Source organism: Cebus imitator, unplaced genomic scaffold (assembly GCF_001604975.1).
Source record: "Cebus imitator isolate Cc_AM_T3 unplaced genomic scaffold, Cebus_imitator-1.0 Scaffold583, whole genome shotgun sequence".
NCBI lineage: Eukaryota > Metazoa > Chordata > Mammalia > Primates > Cebidae > Cebus > Cebus imitator.
In genome coordinates, this window is record NW_016107898.1 from 477124 (window position 1) to 488517 (window position 11394).

The following is an 11394-nucleotide window of genomic DNA, read 5'->3' on the forward strand; positions in this document are numbered from 1 at the left end:
ACAAAAGACAAAAAGAGAAATCCCTGATGTTTCATAATTAAAGGCAAAATGCTGCAGATGCTCTGAGCAGGGACGGGTACCGGATGGACAGGGTAGCTTGTTGGGAATACAAACTCAAGGGCTGGTGTTTTATTATTGAAGAGACAAGGAACGGAGCCCTGGGACCATAGGGGAACCATGCCTCTCACAGAAGAGCCATTCCATATATTTTAATATTTCTGAAGATTTGGTGGTGAGATTGGAACTGAAGCCCAAGACCCTGTGAGGGAGGAGGCAGGACTCGCCTCTGGAGGTGGGGCTGGGACACTGGACTAAATTGAAGACTAGCTAGAACCGGTCCCAGATGAGGCAGCTTTCCATAAAACACGCCCACCAGGGTGCCATGTCAGTTCACCATTGCCATGGCAACACCTGAAAGTTCCCACCCGCTTCCTTGGACACAGCCCTGCTGCTGGGGTCCTAGACATTTCTCATAACCGCCGCTTAATTTGCAAATAGTTAACAGTGAGTATAAATATGAGCGCAGACCCCTCTGAGTGGCTACGTGGACGCACTGCCTGTGGGGTAGCCCTGCGATGCCTCTGCTGGGGCTGCCCAGGGCCGCTCCAATCAAAGCACCTGCTGAACACCATTGGCTCACCTTTGAGTTCTTTCGGGGTGCCTTTGAATTATTTCGGAGCTAAGCCAAGAGCCCTGGGGACTGAGCCTCCATTTGGGGGCTGGCCTGTCCTGCAGCACCTGCATTAATCCAGGACTTCAGAAGGCGATACTTTCAGCACGATGGTGACAGGGGGAAATAGTCTCCGTACCAATACAGGAGAATGTGTCTGACTGTCTAGGTTCTGAGTGAAAATAAATAATAAATTAAAACTGCCTTTAAGAAAATCACAGTCTGGAGCCTCCCTCAAGTGGAGAAACTAAATGCGTATCCATGTGAGTTAAAACTCCAGGCTGAAAAATTAATTTTAAAAATTAGGGAATGTACCTAGCAAAACAAATGCAAAACCTGCCAGGGTGACCATTCTCATGGGATTTACACGGAAAAAAAATGCTCAGCGCTGTGAAGATGAACCCTGTGAAAGCAACCGCAAAGTGCGAAACGGAGGGTAAAAGTCATTCTGTAATGAAAATTCTAGAAAGTGCTAGAGTGTTTAATAAGAGTGGCCTGGGCATCCTCCCACCACAGCCGCCGGGCGCAGCAGAGCAGGGGGAGGCAGGGCCGAGCAGAGCCGCGCACCTGCTGCGGGCAGGGGCTGCGTCTTTCTCTTCTGTCTGAAGAGGCGCTTTGCTCTGACCCTCCTCAAAACACGCAAGCGGAATTCCAGAAAACCGCCATGTGTGCACAATGAGAAGTCCAGGGTCTCCTGTCACTGCCAAAGTCTGCTAGCCTCCCAGTTTCGCTGACTCACCCCTGCGGCCGGTGTGGGCAGACGGGCACGAAAGTTGGAGCAAGATTGCAAGATGCCAACGGGACAGTCGCAGAGTGGTCTGGACTGTTTCCACGTGACCACGCAGAGCTCTCCGTGAACCAGGAGACCTAAACCGTGTCGCTAGAGCCAGCATATCCTAAAAAGGAGCCTGCAGTGGGCAGGCTTCCCAGAACAGAGTGGAGACTGGAGCTGAGGGGACCTGGAAGACAGGGCCCCTGAGCAGAGCCACCTGTTGTGGGATTGTGCAGTGAGACGCTCCTGAGCGGCCCTGCAGAACTCACCCATGACCTCCTGAGGACCACGAGGACGTGCCACTCCGCGCGCCCCCCTCCGCTCCGCGCGCCCCCCTCCGCCCCGCGCGCCCCCCTCCGCCCCGCGCGCCCCCCTCCGCCCCGCGCGCCCCCCTCCGCTCCACTCCGCTGCTCTCCATCTCAGCACACCCAGAAGGGAAACCAGAGAAAGCAGCCGCAGAAATGAAGGAGCATGCTACCTGTAAAATAAATGAAACTATTTTAGATGATAATACAGCTTGTTTTAAAAATAACTTTGTATGTTAATATAAAAAGAATTCCTAAGAAAAAGGATTGAACATCTGGGAAAAGGAGAATGCATTTGAAAAGAACAGAACAGAGTTTCTCGAAATAAATAGTAATAATTGCTGAGTTTGAAAACTCATTGAATGCCGGTGTTCAGAGCAAAATGTAGAAACTAAGATTTTTAAACAGAAAGCAATTGAATATTGGAAATTAGATGCTTATGAAGGGGCAGGGTAGCTGGAGGGTGAGCAGTAGAGACCGCCGATCACTCAATTCACTGATCCAAGTTCACTGCTTGGAATTCCTGAGACACAGGCGTGAAACATGAGGTGTCCGCTGTACCATGTAATTAAACTGCTAAGATCACAGTGCTCTTTCAGTTTTACAAGCCGGTAACTAGACACAGGACGTTAATCCAGACAGAAAGTAATAATCGTGCTTAGACCTCCAAACGTCGCTTCCAGTTGGAACAGAAGTAGGTTCCCTGCACTTCGCTTCCACCTGCTGAATCTTACATCATATGTCACCTGGTGCAACGCAAATCTAGAAGTCTGATTGCAAAAGAACACTGGTAATACGGAATTGAGCTTTCCACTGCTCTGGGGAAAGTGGCACATTTAATGTTCTGGTCTATTTACTCAAATATGAAAAGCTAAAATGTGACCATGTATATGCAGTATACCGTAAATAGAACTTAATAAGAAATTGATAGTATATCCATAATCGTTAACTATAGGCTTCTTAAAAGAATACTTTCTTTACTTTGCTATTCATTTCTTTTCTTTCTCATTCTTTTCTTTCCATTTTCAAAGGCAATAAAAGGATCAAGAGAAAATTTCCCATGAAAAATACATGTTTCTATTCTTTAGTTCAATTGTGCTAGTAAAATGTATAAAAGGCAACAGGATTCAGGAAGAAGAGAAGGCTCACAATGAGTTCTGAGTTTTTAATAAGAAGGTTTTTTAGCAAAGAAGATAAGAAGACACTTCAAGTCACCAGTGAGGGTAAATCTCCCAAATGACTGGAGAGCTCAGATTTTAGAAGAATAAGTCAAAAAACGTGAAGAAGGAGGTTTCTCAATCAAGGGCAGTTTCAAAGAGTGGTGCAAACCTGTACAATGTGTCAGGAAGACTAATGAATTATATCAAATTAAAACCCAGAAAGAGCTGATGCTTGCAAAAAGCATTGATAATGACCCATGTGATTTTTTTAAAAGAACTAAAGCTTTTAAAGTGACATTAAAAAGAAAAAGAAAGGAAAAAGTGACTCCATTTATTGAGGTATATATAACTTAAATGAAAGAAAATTGCTTAATAGAATATGAAGTTTATATATCCTTTTCTGCAACCAGTATTTTTTAAGTCACCCAAACAATAAAACAATATTGTAAGTGTGGCATGGATTTGAGTTCATGATGTGATGCTCTACACTTTATATTATCTAAATCAATTTGGTTAACTTCTCCACCTCAGCTTTATAGATAGATAGATGATAGATAGATAGACAGATAAATAATAGAAAGATAGATAGATGGATAGACAGATAATAGAAAGATAAATAGACAGATGGATAGCTGTTTCTTTCATGGTTATTCCATGAAGTTGTTGTAAAAAAATCAAATATTGGTAAAAATAAACCATTTATGATTATCAATACTATGCTGCTTTCATCTCTACCTAGAAGAATGTTCTTTAGGTTTTTTATGTTAGACCTTACATTATTAAAGGGAAACTGAATCCCAACTTAGATGAGGAGATAGAGAAAAATATATAATTTAAATTAATGTAGATTTTCTATATTATATACTTACAACACTACAAAGGTATAGACAATATTAGAAAAATAATTTTAATGATCAATTTAAAATCATGTAAAATGGAAAACAAATATGTATGTGTGTATATATTTATATATATATATATATATATATAATTCTGATTTTCAAAAGGCAGAAGTAGAGTTGACCACATCTAAGCAAATGAACTTTAAATGATCAGAATACTTCTGAAACTTTAAGTGGCATGGGGAGAAAAGCAATAAATAATCATTACTGTATCACAGGAAAATAATCACCCTATCCTAAAGTCACCTCACTTTTTAGTAGAATGTTTAGACTGAAGCACAGGAACATTCTGTAGATATTAAGTACCTCATTAGTTTTTCTGTTTAAAAATGTATTGTAGCTTTATAGGCAACTGGGGAAACATTTGTCTATCTTTAAGCAAATTATTATATGTTAGAAAAAAGTTGGCCAGAATTTTAGCAAATAAAACATTTTGAGTGTAGGTTTCCAGGGCTGTGCTGCAGTGATGTCTTTGTTCTATCTAAGTCTGCTCTGCGTTCAGACAACCTTGATAAAATTATCGTAAGATTGGCTTTTAGATCACATATGAGACTTGTAAGAAATATGTGAAACATTTTGAGGACCACACTATCTTAGTAATTTTAAGAATTTTAAGTATAGTGATTAAAAGTACAAAAGATAACTGTATGGGGAGATGAGTGATTTATTTCCCATACTAAAAATAATTGGCACTTAAAAGGAGACCAAAATGATAAAGAAACCGAAGTGAAGTATCTTCTCTGAGAATATTACTAAAGGAAGCAAGGTGTGAAGCTCAGTAAGTAATGACAAGAGTAAAAGTCTAGCTTATTATTACAATCTGTGAGTAATTATTATTTGATAAGCATTTCTTGGAAAATACACATTTGGAGCAATATTGTCTCATGAAGAAAGAACATTTTTGTAAAACACTTAGAACATTTAAAAAAGCAAATGTAGTGGAAATGTGTTAGCTTTTGGCCATCAAACATGGATACCAGATTCAGAAAAGAATCTAAGTTTAAGAAGGTTAAAAACAAAGCTGATGTGGGAAGTAGAAAATTTCCTTTTTAAAGTTTTCTTTCTTGTTAAAGCAAACGTGTGCTAATCGCTTGTGAAGTGTTTGTGAAGCCCTATTCTGTGTAGCTGTTAAACACGCCATGCCTACAGGCTCATAGTACCTTCTGTGTCCTTGTACTTTAACCAAGATGTCTGTGCTAGACGTGTTCACAGGCATGTCCTAGTTTTCTGTTGCTTTTACTTGTTTAGAAAACTGGAACGACATAAAATCCTTGCATTGAATGTGCTGTTTCTGGAGAACCAAAAGCTAGGGATGTCCCTGCAGAAGGTGGAGTGCCTGCCCTCAGCAGGGCACCACTTATCCTTAGAGGACCCCACCCAGGGTGAGGCAAGGGTCATGTGAGGAGCCATCATCTCTGATATGGTTTGGCTGTGTCCCTACCCAAATCTCATCTTGAATTATAGCTCCCATAATCCCCATATGTTGTGGGAAGCACCCTGTGGGAAGTCATTGAATCATGGGGATGGGGCTTTCCCTGCTGTTCTCATGATAATGAGTGAGTCTCATGAGATCTGATGGATGTATAAAGCATGGTTCCCCTGCACACGCTCTCTTGCCTGCCGCCATGGAAGACCTGCCTTTGCTCCTCATTCGACTTTGGCCTTGATTGTGAGGCTTTCCCAGCCATGTGGAACTGTAAGTCCATTAAACCTCTCCTTTATAAATGACCCAGTCTCAGCACCCGACTGCACGCCATGTCCCTTTGATACTCACACCCTGCCCTGACCTGACAGGGTGCATCACAGACTCCAGCGGCCAAACCCAGTCACCAGAGAGTGCTGAGGCTGGCAGGAAGGGGCACTGCAGGGGCAGAGAAAAAGAGAATGGGGCCTGGACCTCACCATTTTAAGCAATGGTTTTCACAGAGAATAAGCCTTGCTCTTCTTTTTCTACTTTTATTTGTAAGGATTTTCTTCCTTGGATGCTTTTATAAATAGAATTGTGCTCCTATTTTTATTTTCCGGTTGATGATGTCCAGTTGTTCAATTCTCCTGCATTTCTCCATGACACAGATTTCTCTCCTGGCCAAAGAGTGTCCTAGACGTGGCTCTGGACTCTCTGAGGCCTGGGAGGGTCTCCTTTCTGGTCTGCTGAGCCTCATGAGGACACACTGGGTGTCTGATGCATTGCAAAGCTGCAAGGGTACACACTCTTACCCTCAGAGGGGAGTGCGGGGGAGCCCTGGCCACTTCGGGGTGCAGCGTTGGATTTTACACTTGCTTGCATGAGCATTTTTTGTATTTTTCCTGCCTGTGAATGTCTTCTGTATGCATTCTGTTTCCACCTTAATGCTCTGTGTGTCTAACTAAAGATGGGTGGTATTAGTTCAATTTTCTTTTTAAAAATAAAAAGTTTTCAAGTACAGTTTCCATAAATTTAAGTGCTGAAACCTTTAATGCACAGTTTTCATACATTTAAGTGCTAAAGCCCCCCCCAAATCATCCCAAATCACGTGACTAGCTCTTCCTAGCAACAGATACAGGAGCAAAAGATGAGCAAGGCATTGTTAAAACCCAGTCACCTGGGAGTGGATAAATACCGGTGAAAATGCAACTAACACCCTGCCATCATTGGTATACTTTCAGAACATTATTCCCACAGAACTTATTTATCTCAAAATTACAGTCTGCATTTCCTTAACATGGTAGGAGATCACAGAAAATAATTGGTCAGGCTATATTACCAAAGTACCATGCTAATGATAAGCCTTCTGTCAAAAAGGTAATTAAGACCTAAATCTAAGTATATTCAATTACCTCTCCACACGGCTTTTGTAATTCTGGGAATTCTGCCCTAAAAATGAGCTAAAGTTCAGCTTGGGTTTTCTCTACACCATTGATACAGGATCGAGGTAGGCAGCAGTTAACATGTCTGCCCTCCCTTTCTTCCAGATCCTTCTTTTGTAGGCTGCAGTGAGCCCGGCGTCCCTCCTGGTTTAGGAAGAAGGATGAGAGCCGCGCCCACATCCAGACAGGCAGATTTATGAAGGCAGCCACACTCAGCTCTCTGCGCAGTTGACGCCTGCATTAAGCAGAAAACAATGACAGAGTCTCTGTCTTTAATGGGGAAAGCTAATGATAAAGAAAGACTGCGGGCATCTGGGGATTATATTTGTTGGAAGGGACAGCCAGATTGTTCTGCGATTCTTAAATCATAACAAAATTGATGAGGGCTGACGCTGCTAAGAGTTGGCAAGATGGAGCTAAAAGTTGGGAAATCTAAATCTCATTTTCAGTGATGCTTCTGCTGTTTGTGCTTTCAAATCTACAAGCATCAAATGAGAGAATAATAACTACTGTTCTTTAAGGAAGCCCCGTAAAAAAAAAGTGACGATTGAGCCAAATACTTCTTACATGGAAATTTCAACCAGAATCTTAGGTTAAGAAGAGAGACAGCAGAAATTCCTTTTAAAAATGCAAAGATTTTCCCATGAAAGGGTTATCAGATAAATATCTCTTCGTCATTCATAAACAAGGTGGACTAATATGAGATTAGCTCATTTTAAACCTCCTGCTGTAAAGACACAGCGATGACAAGTCAACTTGCTTTTGCAACTGTTTGTTTTTCTGATTAAAAGGTAATTCATGTTCACTGCAGGAAACTCGTGAAGTACGGAAAGTCCAACAACAGATTTTGTTCACTTTCTGCCAGACATTCTGCTGCATCCACGTACCCTTATGTTTCCAGTAAAACTGCATCCTGGCCTCATCTCCAGCTTTGATGTAACGTGTCATGCCATGTGGATGTCCAGTGTTTCCCCAGACCATGGCCAGTATTTCCAGGCACCAGAGACTCACCCACAGTGTTTCATCCTCCGTGAAGATGGACAGGCTGCAGAAGGAGGAGTCTGGAAAATCACGGAAGCATCATCGTTGTCACACAAAAACATTCCCAGAGTTTCTTTGGATGTAAAAAGAGAGAGATGGCATCTGTTACTCTGTTCTTGGTCCTGATCTCCATTACAAAGGCTCAACTGCCGAACTGTGTCTCTTGCCTCCAAGGAATCCCCCTTCCTCCCCAGTTCTGGGTTGTATTGTCTCAGCACAGGGCACAGCCAGCAAAGACACCCAGGGCCAGAGGACAGCAGTCAGCCGCGCTGTGCTCCGCATTTTCCGTCTGAATTCCTGCCTCGTGTGCTTCTCCTCTGACTTTCCTGCCGCTGCACCTCTTCCGCCTCTCCGCACCAAGGCCCAGGTGCCCTGTGGACTCTGACTTTCCAACCACACTTCATGTTTATCCAAAATGCTCCATGGTCCTATTTGAGGAAACTCTGGCTTCTTTGACAGAAAAGCTTCCATGTGGGGGCAGCAGAGGTGGAGAAGGAATCTTGAAGGAGGAGAAAGACCAAACCTCCAGCCTCAGCACGCGCTGGTCCTGGGCCTCCCGTTGTCCAAGGGTTCAGACCAGCACCGCTCCCCAGCTCTGCACGGAGCAGGCTTCTCCCAGTGCCTGGGGAGTGAAGAGGGCGCCTCGGGGCTGACGGGCCTGCCTCTGCTCCCAGTGGGCACAGGCCATCTTCATGGCATCCCAACAAGCGCCCACCACGGCACAAGCCGCCCTTCCTCGCTTTCCTGACAGCCACCGGACAAAACTGGAATCCTCTGAGCCCAGCGAAGAAACAAGGACAAGGACAAGCCCGCCGCCCACTGGCCAGGGGCCTGCCACCACCGCAGCCTCTTGTCCCAGGGCCGATAGACTGTCTGCCTATCCATGTATCGATCGTCTATTATCTATCTAATCTATTATCTACCTATCATCTATTTCTCCATCATCTACTTATCTATCTACCTGCCTACCTACAATCTATTATCTGTCTACCTATCCAGCTATTGTCTATCTACCTACCTACCTATTATCTATCAATCATCAACCCATCATCTCTCTATTTTCAATCTCCCCGTCCAACTATTATCTATCTATCTATTTACCTACCTATCTGTTCGTCTATCCTCTTTCCAGAATGAGTGTCTTTAGGTAGATTGAGTCTTTTCAAGGGAAATCTTAACTCTCGTCTGTAATGTCTTCTTTCCCTAATCACCTCTATATTTGAACCACTTTAAAATAGAAGCACCCCGAAAAGTAGCACACTTTCTGTGAACCAGAGAGAGGTACGTCAGCAGCTGAGACACAGGCCTTGGGTGGAAAGAGAAAGCACCCAGAACATGGTTGTGTAGAGATCTGGAAACACTAGGAATGCACCTGAGGCCTGCAAATCTGGAATCAGCGGCCCATGTTTTGGGGCATTTGTGGGGAAAGACACTGACCTGGCTAAAATTAAGTTTCCCTCTTTAGGAAAATGGGTGCCATTGCATGCTTCATGCTTTTGTACGTGCACACACTGTGGACCACGGGGAATCTCTTCCTCTCTCCTCCGTTTGCTCTTCCTGCATCCCTCTCTCCATCCCTCCTTCTCTGTCTTCTTCTGTCTCTCTCTGTTTCTCCCTCGTATGTCTCTGATTTTCTTGTACTTGGTGCCTGAGGCGAGTCTCCCTGGGATGGGAGCTGAGCACAGTATATTCAGGAAAAATGTAAAAGCCCGCAGAGTGCTTGGCCTTCACTTCAGCCTCCTTTCAGAAATGGGAGTGGGAATGGCACAGATGGGAATGCCTTGCATCGTTTAGCGTGCACAGCACCGCTGCAGCATCTGCAAGAGAAACCAAGAGCTTGGCAACAACAACAACAACAAAACGTTTCAAAGCTTCCTGCCACCTTTGTCACGTGGTGGTAGCGATCCCACCACAGCGCAGAGAAGCCGGATGACGTCCTGGCCCAGGAAGCACCCTGGCACTGCCAAAGGGACTGGTGTCCGTGAAACACGACCCGTAGCTGGAGAAGGCAACTGTGCTAGAATGGTTTTAAGAATCCCAGAATCGGCTGGGTGTGGCGGCTGAAGCCCATAAATCCTAGCATTTCAGGATGTCAAGGTGAGTGGATCACAAGGTCAGGAGTTCAAGACCAGCCTGGCCAAGATGGTGAACCCCTGTCTCTACTCAAAATACAAAAATTAGCCATCTGTAATCTCAGCTACTTGGGATGCTGAGGCCAGAGAATTGCTCAAACCCTGGAGGCAGAGGTTGCAGTGAGCCAAGATCGTGCCACTGCACACCAGCCTGGGCAACAGACTGAGACTCTGTCTTAAAAAAAAAAAAAATCAGAACCAGTGTAATGTTTATGGACTGATCCCCCTTGGTGTTCAACGTCCTATCCTTTATTGGCTCGCTATGTAAACTATGTAAAAATTATTAGGGTGACGTTGCACTCATTCCTTGCATTGCCTTTAAGAATCATTGTGCATTTTGTACTCATGGCATATCTCAATTCAGACGCCAGATTTTCATCAGGAATAATTGGTCCATTTTGAGTCTCCGTAAAATTTGCAACTGAAAAAATCATTTACATATGCAAGTGCTTCCAAAGTACCTAATAATTTAATCACACACCTGTTTTCACATACTGATTTTTTTAATGGAATAAAATTTCAAATTTAGGTCCTCGGTCCCACTCGCCATATTTTAAGAGTACAGGCAGTTCACAGATTGGCCGCCGTGGCCTTGAGCCTCCTCCCCACGGGCCCAGGCAAGGCCTGAGATGATCAGAAGAGATTTGCTCTGACCTGAGGGCTTGCTAGAGAACTCTGGGCCCAGCAGCTCGCACCGCATGGGTCCTCCGCAGTCTTTGGAGAAAGCACAGGAGGCTGTCCACGACCAGCCTCAGATCCAGCGGAAGTCTGGCTGTGATGGGTTAGGGACAGAGATGCTGGGGAGGCTCCGCCCGGAGACCCAGGAGCTCGAGCCACCTGAGCCCGTGGCTGTGTCTGGAGAGCAGGGACAGCTCCTGCTCAAGCCAGTGCACGTGCAGCTCAGGACTGAGTTCGGCAGACCCCACAGTGAGCTGAAGGCAGAAGAGGAAGCATGAGAACAACCTTCCCACATCCCACCTCAAGGACGAGCAGGAGGTGAGCGCCACTGACACACAGGAGGAGTCACAGGACTGCCCTGCAAGGGTTACAGTGACGGCAGCCGTAAAACCCAACCCCACGCAGCACCTCATACGGTTTGGCTGTGTCCCCACCCAAATCTCATCATGAATTGTAACTCCCACAATTCCCACAGGTTATTGAATTCCTGGGGCAGTTTCCCCTACACTGTTCTTCGTATTTCATTCTCGTGGTGGTAAGTCTCACAAGATCTGAAGGTTGTATAAGGGGAAACGCCTCTCACTTGGTTTTCATTCTCCTTCTTGCCTGTTGCTATGTACGTAAGATGTGCCTTTCAGCCAGACGTGATGGCTCATGCCTGTAATCCCAGCACTTTTGGAGGCTGAGGCAGGTAGATTGCTTGAGGTCAGCAGTTCGAGACCAGCCTGGCCAACATGGTGAAACCCCATCTCTACTAAAAATAAAAAAAATTAGCCAGGCGTGGTGATGCGTGCCTGTAATCCCAGCTACTTAGGAGGCTGAGGCACAATAATCACTTGAACAGGCGAGGAAGAGGCTGAGGTCATGCCACTGCACTCCAGCCTGGG